We start from the raw sequence: 20,350 nt of genomic DNA on the forward strand, positions 1-20,350 counted from the left end.
TTATTATTATTATTATTGATCACTGCCTGGAATTGAACTAGGAATTTTGTGGTTAGTAGCCCGCGCTCTTAACCACAACGCCATATGCCCACTGCCATTTTGGGGTTTCCTAGTATCTCAGCTAGGTAGCAATCAGCACCTTTTGCAAGGGCCCCTATGACAACAGGTATTGTTTTTGACTTCAGGTACCACATTTTGCTAATTTCTATTTCAAGATGTTTATGCTTGCTCAGTTTTTGGTAGGTCTTGACAGATACATTTATATCGATTGGGACAGTCGTATCAATGAGGAGGCATGATTTCTATCTGAAGTCTTTCAATATGATGTATGGCCTATTTGCATCTATCTTTCTGTCAGTTTGAATGGTGAAGTTCCAGTGGAGTGAGCTGCGATCATTTTGAAGCACTGGAGGTGGTTTATGCGCCCACCAGTTTTTATCATGTGGCAACGGATAAGAGGGAAAATCATAATGCCATCTTTAAAGAGTGAAGATTTATACAGAACAAAAATGGAAACATCATGAAATACATGTATACATGGCATACTAAATTCTGTTGTCCAATGTTTTCCAGGCTCATATATTTATTAGCTATTCTAAGCTCTCATTCCATAAATCTTCTCGGGAACGGAACTCATTTCCCGCCCTTTCAAGAAAATTGTTTAAAAGTCAGTGAGTGAACTATTAAGGATGAAAAGCTTTCTCCAAAGCTAATTTGTCATCTCTTCCAAACACCTACATAGCGTGTCAGGTATGCACTGGCTACTGACAAGCCGGTATATTTTGAGTTTCCATAACCGCTAAAGATTCCTTGTCTGTAAAAGGCTGCAGCCTTATATAGGTACCAGGCAGAAAAATTTACCTTCCTCATTTAGTCAAACGAGGGAGATGTGGCATTTATCCTGATGGGTATGACTGACAGCCGGGTCCATCGTAAACGTGGTCCCCTCTGACCCATATGATAACATAAATCAGAAATGGCCGGAGACGGAACAAGCTTCTGCGAAATGGATTTGTGACTGTGCTCGCACATTTGGCATAATCTTGTTGCGACACTTCTTTTTCTGTTTAGTTTATCTTCAGCTGGTAACATGCATTTGTTGCACTGTCAGTGCAAGGACGTCTGGAATTTATCTAGTGTATTCTCCAATCGAAATGTTGTTTAGAACAAACTATTCATTTCTGCATTTCGACGCCCAGGCTTCCCCGCTATTAATTTTTTTTACTACTTGTTAAACTTCCATCGATCCCGCCATCCGACAAGTTGAAGGTGGTGCGCGCCTGACGATGGTGTAGATGCTAGACACCCAGTTTCGGTATTTGTTTCAGCTAGAAGAAGTAGAGTCGCTGTCAACGAGACACGATACGGAAAGGCGTGCACCAAGACTGCAGCCTTTTACAGACAGGGAACCTTTTGAGGTGATGCTGTTCAATATATATATATATAGCCAGCGCATAACCGATCCGTTGTGTAGGTGTTGTGTAGAGAGGGCCTCTTTAGCAGTGGAGGTCATCTCTTTCACAAAAAGTTGATATACTGGACAGTGTGGTACGTGATAGATTTAAAATAACAGGAAAAAAGATGTACTCGTCTAAATGACAAAGAATACCTAACATGAAGAACAAGATCTACAATATTTAGAATATTGATGTTAACAAATATATACTGTCTATATATTTACAATGCTTTGTGTTATTTATTTATAACTTTACTACTTGATTTCGAATTTAACAATACTCACAGAAACCTTTATTTCTTTCAGGATTTCATATAACAATTAACAGTCAGATAACTATCGACGTCTACATTTTCAACAGTTCCCTTCCTACATAGCTTCCGGATTACAATAAAAATCAATTTCAATATTAATAATTGTAGCTTCAGTAATAAACATTACCATAATTTTAATTATTTACCCCGTGTTATAATCATTGTGATAATTAAAAAGATATATAAACAGTATTATTAATATTTTATGAGTTATTATATTGTAATAATAATATATTTTATTAGGTATTTGTTAATTAATTCACAACTAAACACTGATACTACAAACTGTCCATTAAAACCTCACGTAGGCGTCTTTGTATTAAGCTGTGGCATTCATATCTGGGAGAATATCTCCCTCTTATTTTTATTTTTACAAGATCTTTCTCTCACTTTCACTCACCCCTTCTCTCTCTTTGCCACTATGTTCTCCCCCTCACTCACTCTCTTTCTCTCCCTGTCTGTCTGTCTGTCTCGCTCGCTTCCCCCCTCTCTCTCTTTCTCTCACTTATATTCTTTATTTTTTGCGACCTAAAACATACTTATTTCTTTTTTCATCTACACCATAGAACTATATAATTTTAGAAACCTGTCAATTTCAAAGTTGGTTTGCACGTCATTTCTTTCACCAGATTCTTTAGCGTTGTCCTTTTTTCCTTTTTTTTTCTTCTTTCTTGACCATTCCGTCTTAACATTTTGTTAATGATATTTCTTCTTGGTATTCTAAACGCATAGATTCTATTTTCTATTCGTGCTCAAGAAGATAAACCTGAAAATAATCTTCCTACCTGATATAAACAAACTTAGCCAACTCTTCCAGAAATCACACTCGGCCTTTCAAAACAGAAAGGACGCATTGTATACTATAGTCTTATGATATTCTACAATTTAAATAAAAAAGGTGAAATGATAATGAATGAAAGACTTTTAGCATCATTGTAGTCAATCAGGACCAAAACATGGCCACACACTCACACACATATTAATAGAAGTGTACGTGTGCATAGAAACCGTCCAAGATGTCATAAGTTAGGAAAAAATGCACTCGTATATCTGTCAGTACAACGAACATATATATATATATAATATATATATATATATATACACATATATATACATAAAAATACATACATATATATACATATATACATATATATTATATATATATATATATATATATATATATATATATATATACATATATATACATATATACGTATATATGTATATATCTATATATACATGGATATATGTATATATATATATATATACTATATCATATATATCTTATGGACATTATAGATCAAATAAGCACGTAAGAGGTCTGATCAATAAGTATCTGGACTGTTGTCATGGTAGCAAATCTAAAACACGCATAGTAAAGCCGCTGGGCAAAAATTGTACTTACATGTGCCTTAAGTTTTAAGGATCTACCTCATTTCTGCTGTTTACAACAGTGCTTGCTAGAAAGGTGTGTAGCGTGTGGTTGTCTCATTGACCATTATAAAGACAGTTGTCATGGAGATATCTGCTCAGAGGCCCACACAAAGTTACAGAAAATGTATGGGGAGGAGTGTATAAGCCGTACACAAGTTTATGAAGTGTATGAGCTGTTCAAACGTTTCCAAATGTCCGAAAAAATGTCGATATTGACGAAAGTTCTAAGAGATTCTCAACCAGCAGAACTGAGAAAAACATCACAGATGTGCTTGCATCTGTGAGGGGAAATCGTCGAATTACCATCCATGAGTTATCAGAGCATGTGCAGTTAAGTCCATTATCACTGAAAAATTGTGTATGAGATTGTGCAAAAGTGCTTTCAGCTGACCAAAAGGACACTCAGGTTTCAGTTGACGAAGATCTCTTTGACTGTGTCGAGAACAATGAAAACATTTTGAGAGTTTGCATAGGCCGCTGAGAAGGTATCACCAAGCTTCAGGCAAAATTTTATGCAGATTCATGCTCAGCTTTCTGTCATAGGCAATGCGAGGACCACACGCTACACCCCTTCTTTCCGGTACTGCTGTAAACAGCGAAGGTGAGCTAGAATGTGGAAACTTTGTGCACCTGCACAATAGAGCTGAAGGTCCATCTGTGTCAAGTGGCTTCACATACGTGCTTTAGCTTCGTTACTATGTCAACAGCCCTCATACACATTGAAAAGACCACGTATATGTAGTAAGAAAATTTGTGGACTAAGTTGAAAAACAAAGCTATTACAAAACTTGCAAGTTCAAACCGTGACCTTAACATCACATCCATATCTGGTGTATCTACATAGAAAAAGGAGGACAAAAACAAATTGAGACTTTGATATCTATTTAAATTATAAACCATCTTATGCGAAACTATTCAAAGAGTTGAATAAAAAAGAAACATAAAAACTTCTTTGTTTCCCTATCCGCAGTGTTTTGTGGAACAACATTTCCTTCATTGCTATATATATTTTTTTTATTTAAAGTTAAAAAGCTACTTTAATATTTATAAAATATTCTTAGTTATATATTTTATTCATAAGCTAACTTCTATTGTGTAGACTAATAACAAAGTTATTTCTCTTTTATAGTTTTCTATCGAGTATAATAGTATAATATTACGATAGTTATATAGAAGTATATAATCTAATAGATTTAGACGCAACTAAAATACTTAAAAATAAATAATTTCACTCGCATTAAATTTGTAAAAAGATGTTATGAAGTAAAAGCCTCTGTATTATAGCGAGGCTACACCATCTACTTCCAGCCTTACCAAGTTCACCCACCTTCCTGTAGACAAAATTATGATGAAGCCTATGATAATATGTCTATATGATAAATGCTTTTTGGGTATGTTGATAAATGCAATTTGGGTATGTTGATAACCCGGGCACACCTAACCAAGGCATAGATCGATCTACCCTGTTGTGTTCGAAGCATATATAGAGGGTGCGATGGGTAAATTGTCGACATTTCAAATTTTGAATTTCGCGCATGCACATTGTTTATTTTGGATTTTGTCGGCTACACAGTATGGTAGGGTCAGTAGGGCACTCTCTGTGAGAAAAGCAGCTGCAGGACACAATTTACTCTGTCAGAAATTAGGAAGCAAAAGAAGCACCAGTACGATTATTTTAGAGTGTTTGGTTGTCAATCCAAAGACAGTGCAAAGTGAGGACTTGTACTGGGAGAGATATACAGTCAACATTATGATTTTTGGAGTGATCTCTAGTGAGATCTTCCCCAACGACCTCAGATTGAGCACGGAAGCCAACATTAAGTGTATGGGGGAAGGCAGTGCTGCCATGGATCAAGAGGGTGGCTGGTTGAAAACACTATGTCTGTCAATAGAACTCAGCACCATTCCACACAAACAGGAGAACACAATCCACGGCTGAAAGATTATTTCTCCGACTACATCATCTAACTCACCAGACTGCAACCCACTTCATTATTATGTGTTGGGCGTAGTTGAGCGAGATATCAACAAAATTCCTTATAACACCAAAGATAAACTGAAGACAAGGATTATAGCAACATTCGCCAACTTAAACTAGTAGACCATCCTGAAATGTTGCAGATGATTCCAAAGTCGTCTGGAAGTTGTATTTGAAGCCAATGACGATTTGATTGAATAAATTTTCTCTTTAGTATTTCAAGATATTTTTTATGTAATTTTGGTAAATATATCTGTTAAAATGAAATGTGAATATCATTTTGATTTTTGCGTAATTTAGACAATAATTTATTCACACACCCTGTATATATATATATATATATATATATATATATATATATATATATATGCGTGTGTGTGGGTGTGTGTGTGTGTGTGTGCTCGCGCGCCCCTGTCACTGTTTGACAAATACACAAAAACACATACGCACACACGGAGACACAGATATACACATTCGCACGCAAACGCAGGTATATGTGCGCTCGCACACACATACACGCGCGCACATGATTGTGGGGTTGCGTGTGTACGTATATATACATCTGCATTCATCTACGTACGCAGTTATGTTTGTGCATATTTATGAGAGAATTTCTTTCAACGTTATTGTTTCACTGTTATTCAATACTTTTCGTCAATGGCGGCGAGGTGGCAGAAACGTTAGCACGCCGGGCAAAATGCTTAGCAGTATTTCGTCTGTCTTTACGTTCTGAGTTCAAATTCCGCTGAAGTTGACGTAGCTTTTCATCCTTTCGGGGTCGATTAAATAAGTACCAGCTACGCATTGGGGTCGATAAAATCGACTTGATCCGTTTGTCCGTCTTTGTTTGTCCCCTCTATGTTTAGCACTTTGTGGGCAATAAAGAAATAAGAAACGTTAGGACGCCGGGCAAAATTCTTAGCAGCATCCCGTCTGTCTTAACGTTCTGAGTTCAAATTCCGCTGAGGTCAACTTTGCCTTTCATCCTTTCGCGGGTCGATAAATTAAGTATCAGTTGCGCACTGGGGTCGATCTAATCGATTGGCTCCCTCCCCAAAATTTCTGAAAGAATACATTTCCTCTCTAATCCAAGCTAAGCAGAACTTTCTTTAATATCGGTACATGCTCCTTCTAGACACATTATGCGATATACGAAGTTTCTGTTCTTTCAGTCGATACAAAGGCTTGTTACAGAAATCATGCAAACCTTTCTTCTTATTTTTCTATCAAAAGGATAAGATTTACAGATCATTGATCTCAATGATCAACCTGATATTTTGTTCACGACTTTGATATTAAGATTAGTTTCCCATAGAATTTTCCAATACCTATTAATTATTTTATATTGGTTGCGATGTCTACAAAGGCGGTATTATCGAATTTTGTTTTACCGGACTATGCATTAACCTTCTTTTATATTTTATATTCTGTCGTTGTCATCGTCGTCGTCGTCATCATCATCATCATCATCACAACTATAATCATCTCGGCTGTTTTATTTGTCTTGCGCTTTCATATTATACAATTGACCGAAGCCGTATGTACTTTGGGTTATGGAGTATACTATTACCTTTCGTATTGCTTTCAAAGCAATCTAATATTTATACAGTGACCAGCTGTGTTATTTTCTGATATTTGCGTATATGAGAAACTCTTGGAATCTTAGCTAAGTAATACTCAGCAACTTCAATAATTCTCATGGCTAATGTGATGTTGATTGCTTCTGCAAACGGATTATCATTGTTTCTAAATTCTTCATGTGTGCGGTACCAAACTATTTCTATTAGAGATTTATTATCATCTGCTGGAACTCAAAATAATATGAAAAGCAATTTCCTTTTCTAATTACCTGCGACCATACTACTCAGTATATGCGACCTGTTGTCTTTGTTTCATCGGAATGGTGTGTCGTAGAATATAATCAAATTATAATTTTCTAAGTCGTTAGGCCAGTCTTTTCTGATAGCAATTCATAAGGCTGGCATAATTTCCATGTCGAGTATATGTTTATTATTATTATATTATTATTATTATTATATTATTATTATTTATTATTATTATTATTATTATATTATTATTATATTATTATTTATTATTATATTATTATTATTATTATTATATTATTATTATTATTATTGTTATTATTATTATTATTCAGTAGTTTAATTTTCAAAGCGTGCTTTCACTTCACTACTGAGCGCAGCTCTGTGTGCCTTAGGTATGTGCTGAGATTTGTTGTGATTATCTGATGGTTACTGTATTGAAAGTGTTCTGCGTAGGATGTCTGCAGTGCCTAGTAGTGCAATTTATGTATGTTATGTGTCTGTAAGTCCTGGTGTTTTTTGTTATGTATTTGTGCGAATATTTTATTATTATTATTATTATTATTATTATTATTATTATTATTATGTATTAGCAATAAAAAAACAATGCCATTAAGTTATTTCTTCACAAAATTTACACATTGTGTAGTTACCCATATCACACTATTCATTAGATGTCTTGTGGCAGTTTCCAGTTAAAGCTTTTTCCCCTCGTACCTCAATGAAATTCCTTCGGTCACAGATTTGATTTCTGAGCATTTCTTCGAAGGTTAATATATTTATTTCTTTTCATCTACTATTTGCAGTCTTCGAACGAATTTGCTGTGTTTTATGAAGTTAATCTCTATCCTTCTTACCAGCCTAGATAGTAGTAATTTCTTTCTATACCAATATTATCATTCAAACTGCTATAGATATACTCTAACTTCCACATTTAACTTGAATTCACATATTTCCTTCACTGTCATATATGTATTCTGATACCATTTTCTTGTATCTAAGCAGATGTATGCATGAAGGATACAGAAGGAAGGTCTGATTCATAATTAGTAGGGCTCTAAATCATAAGGCTTAGCGGAATCTAGTGAAATATCTTCGCCAGACGGTACACAAAACTATCATTTTCAGACACTTCCGCATTCCGAGGCTCTAAATTGTAACTTACTTACATTATACGTTAATCCAGCACTGAAAGCTTGTCTAACATTGATATAACGATGTTAATGTTATACATTCATAATTCTTATGTAAGAGACAATATATTTATAACGGTTTCAAAGTTTGGCGCAAGGCCAGCAATTTCGTGGGAGGGTTAAATCGATTACATAGGCTGCAGTAACGTAACGAAATGGTTCTTTATAGTATCAACCTGGAAAGGATGAAAAACAAAGTCGGAGTTTAAGCTTAAAATGTTAAGACGGACGAAATACCACTTAGCATTTCGCCCGGCATGCCAAGCAATCTTGCTGCCTTCGTTATATCTGTTATTAATAATACATTTGAAATGGTATAATCGTTCACCCGTTGGACAAATTCGCGTCGTTTTCTTCGGTTCTTTACGTTCTGTGTCCAAATCCCTCGTAAGTCAACTTTGTATTTTATCATTTCGGAATAGATAAGATGACGTTCCAGCAAAGTATAGGGATTGATGGAATCAACAATTTGCTCTCACCTTTCAGTTTTGCTGTTCTTGTTCCAAAGTTATAAAGAAATATGAAATATAAAATTTACTGATTGAGGTTTGAGTATCGCGAAAATGTTGACATCAGACAAAATATTTTGTGGAACAGAAAGCTTGACAAACTTTACTTGGGTTTAGTTGTATTCATCCTCATAGTGAGTTCCAAATATTATCGAATTTGGATTTTGCCGTTTATCATTTCAACGAGAAAGATTTAGTACCAGTTATATACAGAGGTAAAACTAAGTCACAACATCGTACTCCCTTTAAACATTCATAATTTGTGGCAATACTAGATCTTACTACTAAGTGTTACTGCAAACGTGACACAACTATTTTATATCTCTTCACCTTATGTTCATTTTAAAACACTCTACGTAGCTCCAAGGCTCTTTAACTGATGTCTATTCTTTAGTTATCACTCTTCCCAAGATCCTGCAGGAATATATTTTTTTCTTTCTGCGGTTACATGGGATTTAAAAGTTGAAACTGATGAACAGTATACTTCGAGTGACATGACATCTCAACTACATACAATACTTAAATAATATCAATTAAATAAGAATGATGTCTATACGGTATGGTATATAACATATATCATGGCTATGATGCTCACCCGCTACTTTTGCGCGTAATTAGAGATGCACATATCGTCAGCCACTAAGGGGCATGCTCAATTGGTTAAGGCCAAACAACTGACAAACAAATCTTTGGTATTGAGCAGAATATTTATTTATTATTATTATTATTATTATTATTATTATTATTATTATTATTATTATTATTATTATTATTATTATTCCGTTCTATGAGGCTTCAAGTTTCGCAGGATTCTAACAGAAACATGTTTCATTTTCAGTACCCACGTTGAACTTGCTCTGTTTCTCCATTCAGTAATCTAAGCCTAAGTGAAACGGGTTTCTCTTAGAAGCCAGCGAAATTTGAAGTCGCACTGAGTAAAGGCAAACTGTCTTAAACAATAATGTTTGCAAGTTCTACTAAATGTGAGTGCATTTTCCTTTTCTTCCAGTTGTCTACTGACTAATATATACATCTACATACACACACATATATATATATATGTATATATATATATATATATATATATATATATATACACATACATACATAATTACATACATGCATACATATATATATATATATATATATATTATATATATATATATAAATGGATGAATGAATTACAGTTAACACGGACATTCAATAAACAGTTACCAGGGTAGCAAAAATTCATGCAAGTCAGAAGGATGTAGCGACTTATTAAAAGATAGAAACTCGGGGTTAATGTGCAGTAATTTGTATGGTATAATTAAATAAATGGAGTTGAACGAAGGTGTTATTCAAATTATTTCACAATCAACATATGTTTCAAAGAGAACATTGGTTTTATTCCAAAGGAATAAACGGTGTAAAATTTTGTAATCTCATCAGGAAATAAAGAGAACCCATCTCAACAACAAGACATTATAACAATTCGAATGACTGCGAAAATGATAAACAGAACGTTATTAAGTATTTTTAAAATAACCGTTAGTAGATCTTCCGAACGGAAGAGAAGGGTTAAAGAAATAATAAGTAGAGAACAAATAAAGAGGGATATATTGGTTGAAAATAATGTTCAAAGGCTTAGACGTAGTTTTCTCTATTGAAGTAAAATGCAAGGTGAACTAAATGTTCAAACAATACAGTCTGGTATAAATCACTTATAGGAGCTAAAGGCATGTTTCTGCCAGTGCTTACATTTGTAAGATCGCTCTATAAGTGTGGTAACCAGGTGATTCTTAGAGAAGAGAATATGGAAGTGTTCAGAGTTGCAAATGCTGCAAAACCTTTTGCTCATGTCATAAGGGAAAGAGATGAACAGGATGAACCAATCTAAATTAAAATCCTTAATGTTAAATTTACTAAGCCCTGTGCTATTACTTTTACTGCTATCCCTAAATGAAAAATAATGATTGGAAATTCTCTTAGATAACTGGGAAGAAGAAGCGCCAATATAGAAATAGACATCGGTACAGGAGGTAAATTTACATTGGTGTATAGACGTCTTAATCTTAGAATTATTAGACATAAATTTAATTCTGTTGAGGTTGTCATAAGAGACCAAAACTATGTTGTTTTGTTATTATTATTATTATTATTATTATTATTATTATTATTATTATTATTATTATATATTTGTATGCGCGAGTGAATGTATGCGAGTGTGCGTGTGTATACATATATATATACACATATATATGCATACATACATACATATATATATATATATATATATTATATATATATATTATATATATAGATATATATATATATACATACATACATACACACATATACACATACATAAATGTAAGATTCAATCATTGCGGTGTAGAAATAAGGTGTACTTCATGCAAACCTTATGAAAATGTCAACTTTCAGGCACTATTGAGGTTTATTAAGGAGAAAGGTTGTGGACATTTTTCCGTATCGAAGCATGCAAAGCAAAAAAAAATGGTTTATAATTCCATGACGGGCAGCCAGGATTGCCAGGTATTCGAATAAAATACAATAGTTAAGGAATGGTGGACATAGTACCCGGGCTACATGTTTCGTAGAGAGCGGAACCTCGGAAGTGGTTGATGCCTAATAACGTTGCATACGGGAGGCTACTCTTTAGGACAAGTGTATTTTCATTAAATGGAATTTGCAGCATCGCAACAAACGGACGATTCGATCAGAATATAAACATCATTTAATCAAGTCAACCTTCGCCTGAGGTGTAATCTCTAGCATTCAAAACATTTGGCTATCTACCACAGTCGAGGTCGACTAGACTGTGGTGGATAGCCATATATATATATATATAATATATATATATATATATATATGCATGTATGTATGTAATTTAAGCTTTCTTTGAGTATACTGATTGAAATATTGAAGATGCCTAAAGCAATTAGATAGTTCTGAAACACACTGAAATATTTCTGAAAAATGAATATCTTAATTTTGAAAGACATAGAAAAATATTTGTACATGAACATTCATGAGCAGTGAATGAGACCTAATCACACAAAGAGGTTTAGGACAACGAAGTAGGCCTGTATGATATCATCTGATATGCTTGAAACTGAAGTCGAACCGACGTCAATCCATTAACGCTTAACCTATTGTCTTCCAAAAAGACCCACCGGATAATGTGATCCTGAGTTTTCAGAGACGTTAATGGCCTGAACAAGTTTAATGTTAGATGTAACCCATTAAGGCTCGTACGGGGATAAGCAACAGCAATAACAAAGAAAGCAATACATTAAGTCGCTTATATAAAAGGTGTGACAATAATCTGCACTCATAAAACCGACAATAAAATGGTATGTGTCTTATCAGATGAAAATATTCAAACTTCGATAAAACACAAATATATGGCTGTATGAAACAAGGAGAAAGACGTTCAACAGTTATAGACAAACGCACACTCGCACGCAGACACAAAAAAAAACCATACTCGTTTAGGAATATATTCATATACGTTCATACATCTTGTGGTGAATGCGTATTAATGTATATGTGTTTGAGCAAATGTGTGTGTCTATTTACGAATGTAATTTCACAGATGCTGAAATTTTGTACGTACACATACAGAAACACATTGATCCATATATACATACGCATTTTACATACATACGCTGGCATTGAAATATACATAGAGTCAAGCACACACTCATACACACACATTTATATATTACGTATAGAAATGTATATAGAACACAACGTTCATATATGTAGATATGTGTGTTAGTGTATGTTGGCGTGTGTGTACGTGTGTGCGTGAGTGTATGTGTCTGTGTGTGTGTGTTTGCATGTATACATAGATGCACAAATAACACACACATATATTTGCGTGTATATTCATACAGACGGAAATATATGTAATAATATTGGACAAAAAAGCATAAGAACAATTTTGACAAAAAAGAAAACAAGACAAGCTAAATAATATTTGGAGTGTTTAGCCTGAAGAAGGAAGTTTTATCAATAGCCCGGCCAATGGCTGCCACTGTCAGAATTGCTAACGAGTTTCCAAATAGTTTCTTATAAAAATAGGAAATTGATTTCTGTCTATGTTGAAGATTGGAGATATTTGTTTGTGTGTTATATATTTTGTGAAGAAAAATAACATGAGAAAAATAAAATACATGAAAGAGAAAAAGTAAAATATATAGTAATATACTGAGTATAAAAGAATGATATAAGGAAATAAATATAGTGGATAAAACAACAAAATACGTATTACTCCAAATCTCTCAATTCCTGCTCCGTTCCTTTTCAATATGTATGTTTTGAATTTTATTGAAAGCCACAGAGTGAATAAAAAACTGAACTTAGGGAATCAAATCTGGTTACCTGTCAGTCTGTATAACTATAAGAAATGGCAGAACTTGTGCTGTGACTTTGTTATGATAGAAGAGCTATTTTCCAAATGTTTTCCAAACACTCTCGGTCCATTATACTTCTCATGTGAAGTTGGATTCATCGTCAATCTCGACGAGGAGCATTCAGTAGTTAGTTTTACTTAATTCCAATTGGAGGAATTAATTTGTATGTCAGAGAATATTCTACAATCGTGTGAAACACTAACACAATTCTCAAGCCGCTGGTGTGATTTCTGAACCAAGCCTTGACAATTGAATTATTGGAAGAACGAATTACTGGACTAGTATTCTATTCACACACAGATACACGCTACAATCGTAAGGTCATGCTTTCGATTTTCAGCGGCTCTTTGTGTCCGTGAACATGACACTTTATTTGACATTGCTCCAGTCCCTCGCTTGGCAAGAATGAGTAGTACTTGTGTTTCACAGAGCCAGCATTTTCACATTCTCTTTCCCGCTGGATCTCACTGAGAACAACGTTAACATTTTATCAGTTAAACTAGCTATATTAGGCCCAAATATTCTACATCTGTCATGTTCAAACCAGCTATGTCTCACGCTTTCTGTATAGTATCATTCTAAAACATATGGAATTACTACATTCAAATCTGAAAGCAATGACCTAACACATGATTAAATCAGGTCAATTTGAATAAAACAGCATTATATTTGACAAAGTAATCTGAATGCCAAACGGTTTAGTGTACGTGTGTCTTTGGATTGGTCAGTCCCATGCACGTTAATTTCACGAGCTGGCTTTCCATTCAGGCAGGACTGTAAATAAATAAAATCTTGTTATCAGTTCGAATATAACAAATTCGAACCCCTAAGAGAGATTTGACATTATTTTGTCATGCAGAAAATTTGTCTCTGCGAACTAATTTGGTGCGTTCACACCGATACGTCCACTGCAACAAGTTTTCTCTATCACAAAACAGAGTAAATGGCTTCCTTACGTGTTCGAACATGCCTCAAACATATTTGATCTGGTAACAAGTTCGTTTATATATATATATATATATATATAATATATATATATATACATATATATATATATATATATACATATCTGTGCGTATGTATGTGTGTATGACATGAGAGAAAGAAAAAAAGGGAATTCATGATATTTCTTTATTAATTACTACTATCGTTTGGACACATCGTATATCGGTCCCTTGTAGATGAGATTCTGTACAAGTGGTTGTGGTGTATCATCAGCTGACTTTTCAAAAGGTACCTCGCTCATTAAGCCCAGTTTCAACTAGATCGTTTATAGTATATTTCGTTTCTTGCCTGCATGAGATCATAGTCTGGAATGATTTGGTATGAAGGACATTTCTCGTTATTGGTAAAGTCCTATCTAAAATCATAAATAAAATCGTATATAGGAATCAAAACTAAAATACAAAAATATAAATAAGCATATGATGGGCAGGTCAGTCATGTACTATGCTTGCATTGATAAAATATTCATTTAATAAAGTCATAAAATTATTGGACAAGCAGGTATGAATGAAGAGAGAAAACAGAAAGATGAAATCCAGCATTTAATTAAATATTGGCTCATATATGCATATACAGAAACACTTTCACTAACGTCAATGCCAACTTAAATGGTCGACTCACTCTTTGTGTTGTATCACTTCGTACCATACCTTGGTTATCTTTGAGTGCGAAGGAATTCTTGAAGTAAATCGTGTGGAATTAATATCCACAATATTAAATGACATCAAGTAGTCGAAGTAAGTGAACGTACTTTAAACGGCATATCATTAGGTTATATCCAAATTTATATATATATATATATATATATATTCGGTTAAGTAATTGAGATTCTAGTGAATTCTAAAGAATTCACATGAATATGGTCCTTAACTAGGATGCACCGGATATCTATATGGTGTTAGCCATACGACAAGTGGGGTGATTATAAATAGGAAAAAAGCAACAAGAATGGATTAAAATCTCGGTACGATCGTCTCGTACGAGGACATCTTTAATAAGCTACAAAAAATGCAGTGAATACAGATGGCTCGTACTCGTCAGCCGAAAACATATCAGAGAATTCCCAAACATCAAAAGGGGTAGATATAAAAGAGGTTGTAGGATTAACTGCATTGAAGAAAGTTCGATTCATGGAGATCAGATGAAAGGTTTTAAACCTATAGAATATATATATATATATATATATATATATATATATATATATATATATATATATAATCATTACAGATATAGGATGGAAATTTATTAATTTAATAAAATCAACAAATTTCACCTAGTAGTTTTTCGGTATGGAAAAGACCATATTCGTTAAAAACTTATACAAAAAGTTGTTTTTTTTATATATAATTAGTATTATTCTTTTGGCTGCTATTTCTAAAATTTTCGGTATGTGGTCAAGCAACTTGTTGCTAAACCCTTATTTTTATAATTATATATATATATATAATATATATATATATATATATATATATATATATATATATATATATATATATATATATATATATGTATATATATATATATATATGTATAGACACAACGTAAGTGTCACTTTTCGTTGCGCATAAAATGATATTGGCAAACGTGAACAGAGCCCAGTTGCTCATGCAGGAAGTACAATGTGTTCCCAGTAGGGGTGATAATGCGTGGCTGAGAGAGTCATAAATGAGGCTGTGGAGGTATCCAGCCCTAGCAACCAAAGAAATAACAGCAACGGCTATTCCAGCAATATCAACGACAATGATGACACGCCGGATGTGGCAGCGGTGCTAACGCATTAAGCAAAAGAAACACTAGCAGCGACAGCAAAGATCACAGTCCCAAAACCAGCGTCACGACCTGATGAGGACCACTCCAGAAGCAGCAGCAACAACGAAGCTACTACCCCCACGTCTGGTATTAGCAGCGACGGCAGCCATAACACCATCGGTATATGCAGCAGCAACATATCACGGGGATGACTAATAGAACGGCAATAACTAAAGCGATATCGCCAGACCCATACCCCGTAATAACGGTACTGATAAAAGCTCCAACAACAGCGGCGAAAACAACAACTCCAGGTTCGGGTCAAACAGAAGATACACCAGAATCGTGAACACAAGGAGCACGCAATTTCGAAGATATATTATGTTGGCTGAAACTGCATTTAAGCGGCACCAATACAACCTCAGTTCTTCTTTCAGGATCCCGGAAAGACGTTACGTCACGTCCCTGGCCAGCAACGTGTGGCACCTATGAGTCTAAGTACTTTATGAATGCGAAATCATTGGTCACTCGATGACTGGACATATATTTAACTGCATGTGAATAGGATATTGTTCTATCCTTTAGAGTTTGTTTCTTTTTCGGATATATGATCCACTTACGACTATGCATACATACATATTTACTATAAAAAATTCAGCAACGAAATATGAATAATGGAGAAAAATTGTATAGTCAGTCATTGGCAGACATTGTCTATTAAGGCTTTCCGCTCATTTCCATCTTCATCCAATAGAAGTATTTCATTGAGTTACATACTGCAGTGTACACGGGTCAAACGGTGGTAAGTCGTAATTGGCCGTGTCCTCTCACGCTTTCAAACTTGTACGGTGGCATCTGGCACTGTTGATAACATCATTGGATGGGTGTTGCAGTTGGTGAGCGATCCATCTTTATCCTTGTGTTCATTTATTTTTCGCCAGCCATCATTGGAAACGTGGTCGTTATAGGATATCTGGTTTATTTTCGTCAGGTTTCTTGCATGAAAAATGTTCCCCATGACTCATTATGAAAAGTGTTCCGCATAACCATATGTGAAAATCGTAAGACAGATATTTTTATATCTTTACCTAAGTTGATGGAGTTATGTCAGATGATCAGGTGTTGAAATTGCACCATTGCTCCGCATACCACTATCCACCTGTCTATGACGTCACTGTTTGAATTATGAATGAGATATTTTTTAAAGTCTATCTAAGGTAAGTGAATTTATGAACCATGGACAGATGCTTTCCATTTGCCAGTATGCCTTTTATTTCGTCTGTTTATATTAATGGTGATATACCCTGTCTTTGATTCGTTTATTTCTAGCCCCACAGTCTTTACTTGTCACACGACAGGATCTAACGCGACCCAAGTAGTTATGTGCTTTTATAATGCTAAGAACAAAGAGAGCAATATTATCTGCAAATTCGAGATATGTAGGTTCAGTTTAAAATTAAAGTTTACACAGTAGACTTTAAAATGTAGTATCAAAATCATGTTTTAGTTATGTCGCTAGCAATGTGCCTTAAGAGCACGTTTACAACATACGGCTACCAGGCGTCATCCGCAGTTAGATAATTGATAAGGAAGACAGAAAATGCTGTAAGCTTCATTTAACACGAGAATCGTTTCGGCTTATATCTGCACTGCACCAGGTGGGGTACATTCCGGTCTGTTATATCGTTCCCCCCCCACTATAATATATATAAATGTATGATGGTACATATATATGTATATATATAAACATATACATACATACATATATAATATATATATATATATATATATATATATTATATATATATATATATATATATACACATACATATATACATATATAATATATATATATATATATATATATACATACATACATACACACACATATATACATATATTATATATATTTACTATATATTATCCTAACAATATATCCCCTATGTATGTATCTGTCTGTATGTCTGTCCGTCGGCCTCTATGCATGTGTTATGTACGTATATTTGGAATAGTGCATGTGTTTGTTCCATTGCTGTTACTGGTTTCTGTACCCCGAAAATCGGCAACATAGAGCGACAGATTAAGTATTAGACTCAAAGAAATAATACTAACTCTATGCAAGGTAGAAATTTTACGACAAATGTAATAAAGCTCTTTCCAACATTTTATTATCACGAATGTGTTTCTAAGCCATAGATAAAAAAATGGCCAAATATATCACGAATTTATCTTTCAGTAATGAAATTTCAATTAATATCCTCGGTATTGTAAACAGGAATTTCTTTTCTCTTTTTAATTCAATAAAGTTCACGCTAAATTTATAAAACTCAAACTATTAAATATCGACTTAAAGTTTTAAAAACTAACCGCTAGTTGGAGAATTGTTGAAAATTAGCATATGCTACATAAATTTTAATAGAAATAATAACTCTTAGATGAAAAGAGAAACAGAAACCTCATTGTAAAGTGATTATAATTTCTTCTAGTACAGGCACAAAGACATATTGTTTGAGGGGGATTATCGATCGCATCAACACCAGTGATTTTGAGATATTATTCAATTGATCCTGATATGATGAAAGGCACGTATGACCGCGGCCAGATTTAATCTCAGATTATCAAGGGTCGAATAACAACCACAAGGCTGTTTGCATAAGCCGACATTTTGTGAAAAGAAGATCGACTACACTAAAGAAGGATGCAAGCAATGGAAATGAAAAGAAATCGATATATGTACAGAAGAAAATTTACTAAAAGTGAGAACATATAGGAGCTTCTCATGGAGAGTATAAAACAACTCCTATCACGCTGATGGTTAAGGCAAGTGTTGCTACCAGTCGTTTTCGTCCAATGTATAGAGATGTGCATAGGGCAGGCCTGTGTACACTCGGATCGTGCTCCCCATTCGCATCCACTCGCGAATTAATTTTCATGGAAGAATTATTTACCTCTTTAATTACAGTTTCCTTTACAACTAAGATTTGAAATAGTTGACGAGGACTTAGCCTAACGGGAAGTAGTATGTCTTCAAGTCTTTCACTCTTGTCCATCACATAACCTCTATCACCAAAGTCATCAGATAAGAGGAAGACCGCTTTGCCTGGGCTAAAGAAGGCAGCAGAATGATAAATGCACTATACTCAGTCCATAGAAGTTGTTAGAAGATCTCAGGCATTGGTACACTGGGTGCAGAACAATTTCGTTGCGCTAAGCGCAACTTGAACAGGCAACAATGACTTGAATTTATCATAAACTGTAGGTACCCTTCTATAGGACTTCTAAGCCAAGTGTTTTTATGGATAATGCACGGGATCCAGCTTAGAGTTGAAAAGTCTCCATGACTGAAACCGGCACTAAAATGTTTTTAATGATAAAAGTATTTTAGTTTTTCCTATCTTCAAATTTTCCATATATATATATATATTATATATATATATATATGTATGTATATGCATGTGTGTGTATGTATATATATATGTATTATATATATATATATATATATATATATATATACACATATATATACACATACATACATACATACATACATATGTATATATACACATACATACATACATATGTATATATACACATACATACATAAATGCGTTCATAAACGCACCCTCACTTACACAAACACACTGGCATGTAAGCACATTTTCGTTTGCGTACATTTGTCTTCCACCTCGACATTGGTCCTTCATAATTGTCAGAATGCGTTTTTTCTTTCTCCATGTTTTAATGGACGTAATCTTGCTGCTAAGTTTCATAGTAAAATATGGATTTCTAAAAGAGTTATGAGCACATTTCTTAGTGTGAGCAATGATACGAAACTTCTGCAAAAGGAAAAAACCAAATAAAAAATCCTGTAGTTAAATTGCACGGAATATTCTCGACAGCATTATTCTACAAAATACCATTCATAAATATACATTTCTCAGAAAGAGATAAAGGAACAATTGGAGGGACTCCAAAGTGTATAGATACCAAAATTTCATCGTATTTAAGCATTATTCTAATACTTTTCTGTTAAAAAAAGAAAATTGTACATTTTTTGGGAATAACTGTCTTTTCTCAAAGTTTGATTAGATGTAACACTTTCTGATTTTAATATTCATTGACGATGCGAGTGTGTGTCTACCAACAAAAGCACCGCCGCCACCATACCACTAGAACTGTTAATGAATAATAATAATAATAATAATAATAATAATAATAATAATAATAATAATAATAATAATAATAATAATAGTAATAATAATAATAGTATTTGTAATAATGATAATAATAATAATAATAATAGTAATAGTAATAATAATAATAATAATAATAATAATAATAATAATAATAATAATAATAATAATAATAATAATATAATAATAATAATAATAATATTAGTAATAATAATAATAATAATAATAATATAATAATAATAATAATAATAATAATAATAATAAGAAGAAGAAGA

The 20,350-nt window shown here is 33.7% G+C and overlaps 1 long non-coding RNA gene across 1 annotated transcript; it reads right to left on the bottom strand.

Annotated features, from left to right (window-relative positions):
* Window positions 1-3,674: 3,674 nt before the first annotated feature.
* On the bottom strand, window positions 3,675-19,524 carry LOC118764225. Its single transcript, XR_005000020.1, has 3 exons — window positions 19,515-19,524; window positions 14,577-14,580; window positions 3,675-3,734 (listed from the first exon to the last, which is right to left on the bottom strand). It is a non-coding gene; the product is annotated as an uncharacterized LOC118764225 (long non-coding RNA).
* Between the last annotated feature and the right edge of the window lie 826 nt (window positions 19,525-20,350).

This window comes from Octopus sinensis, linkage group LG7 (genome assembly GCF_006345805.1).
Source record: "Octopus sinensis linkage group LG7, ASM634580v1, whole genome shotgun sequence".
Taxonomy (NCBI): domain Eukaryota; kingdom Metazoa; phylum Mollusca; class Cephalopoda; order Octopoda; family Octopodidae; genus Octopus; species Octopus sinensis.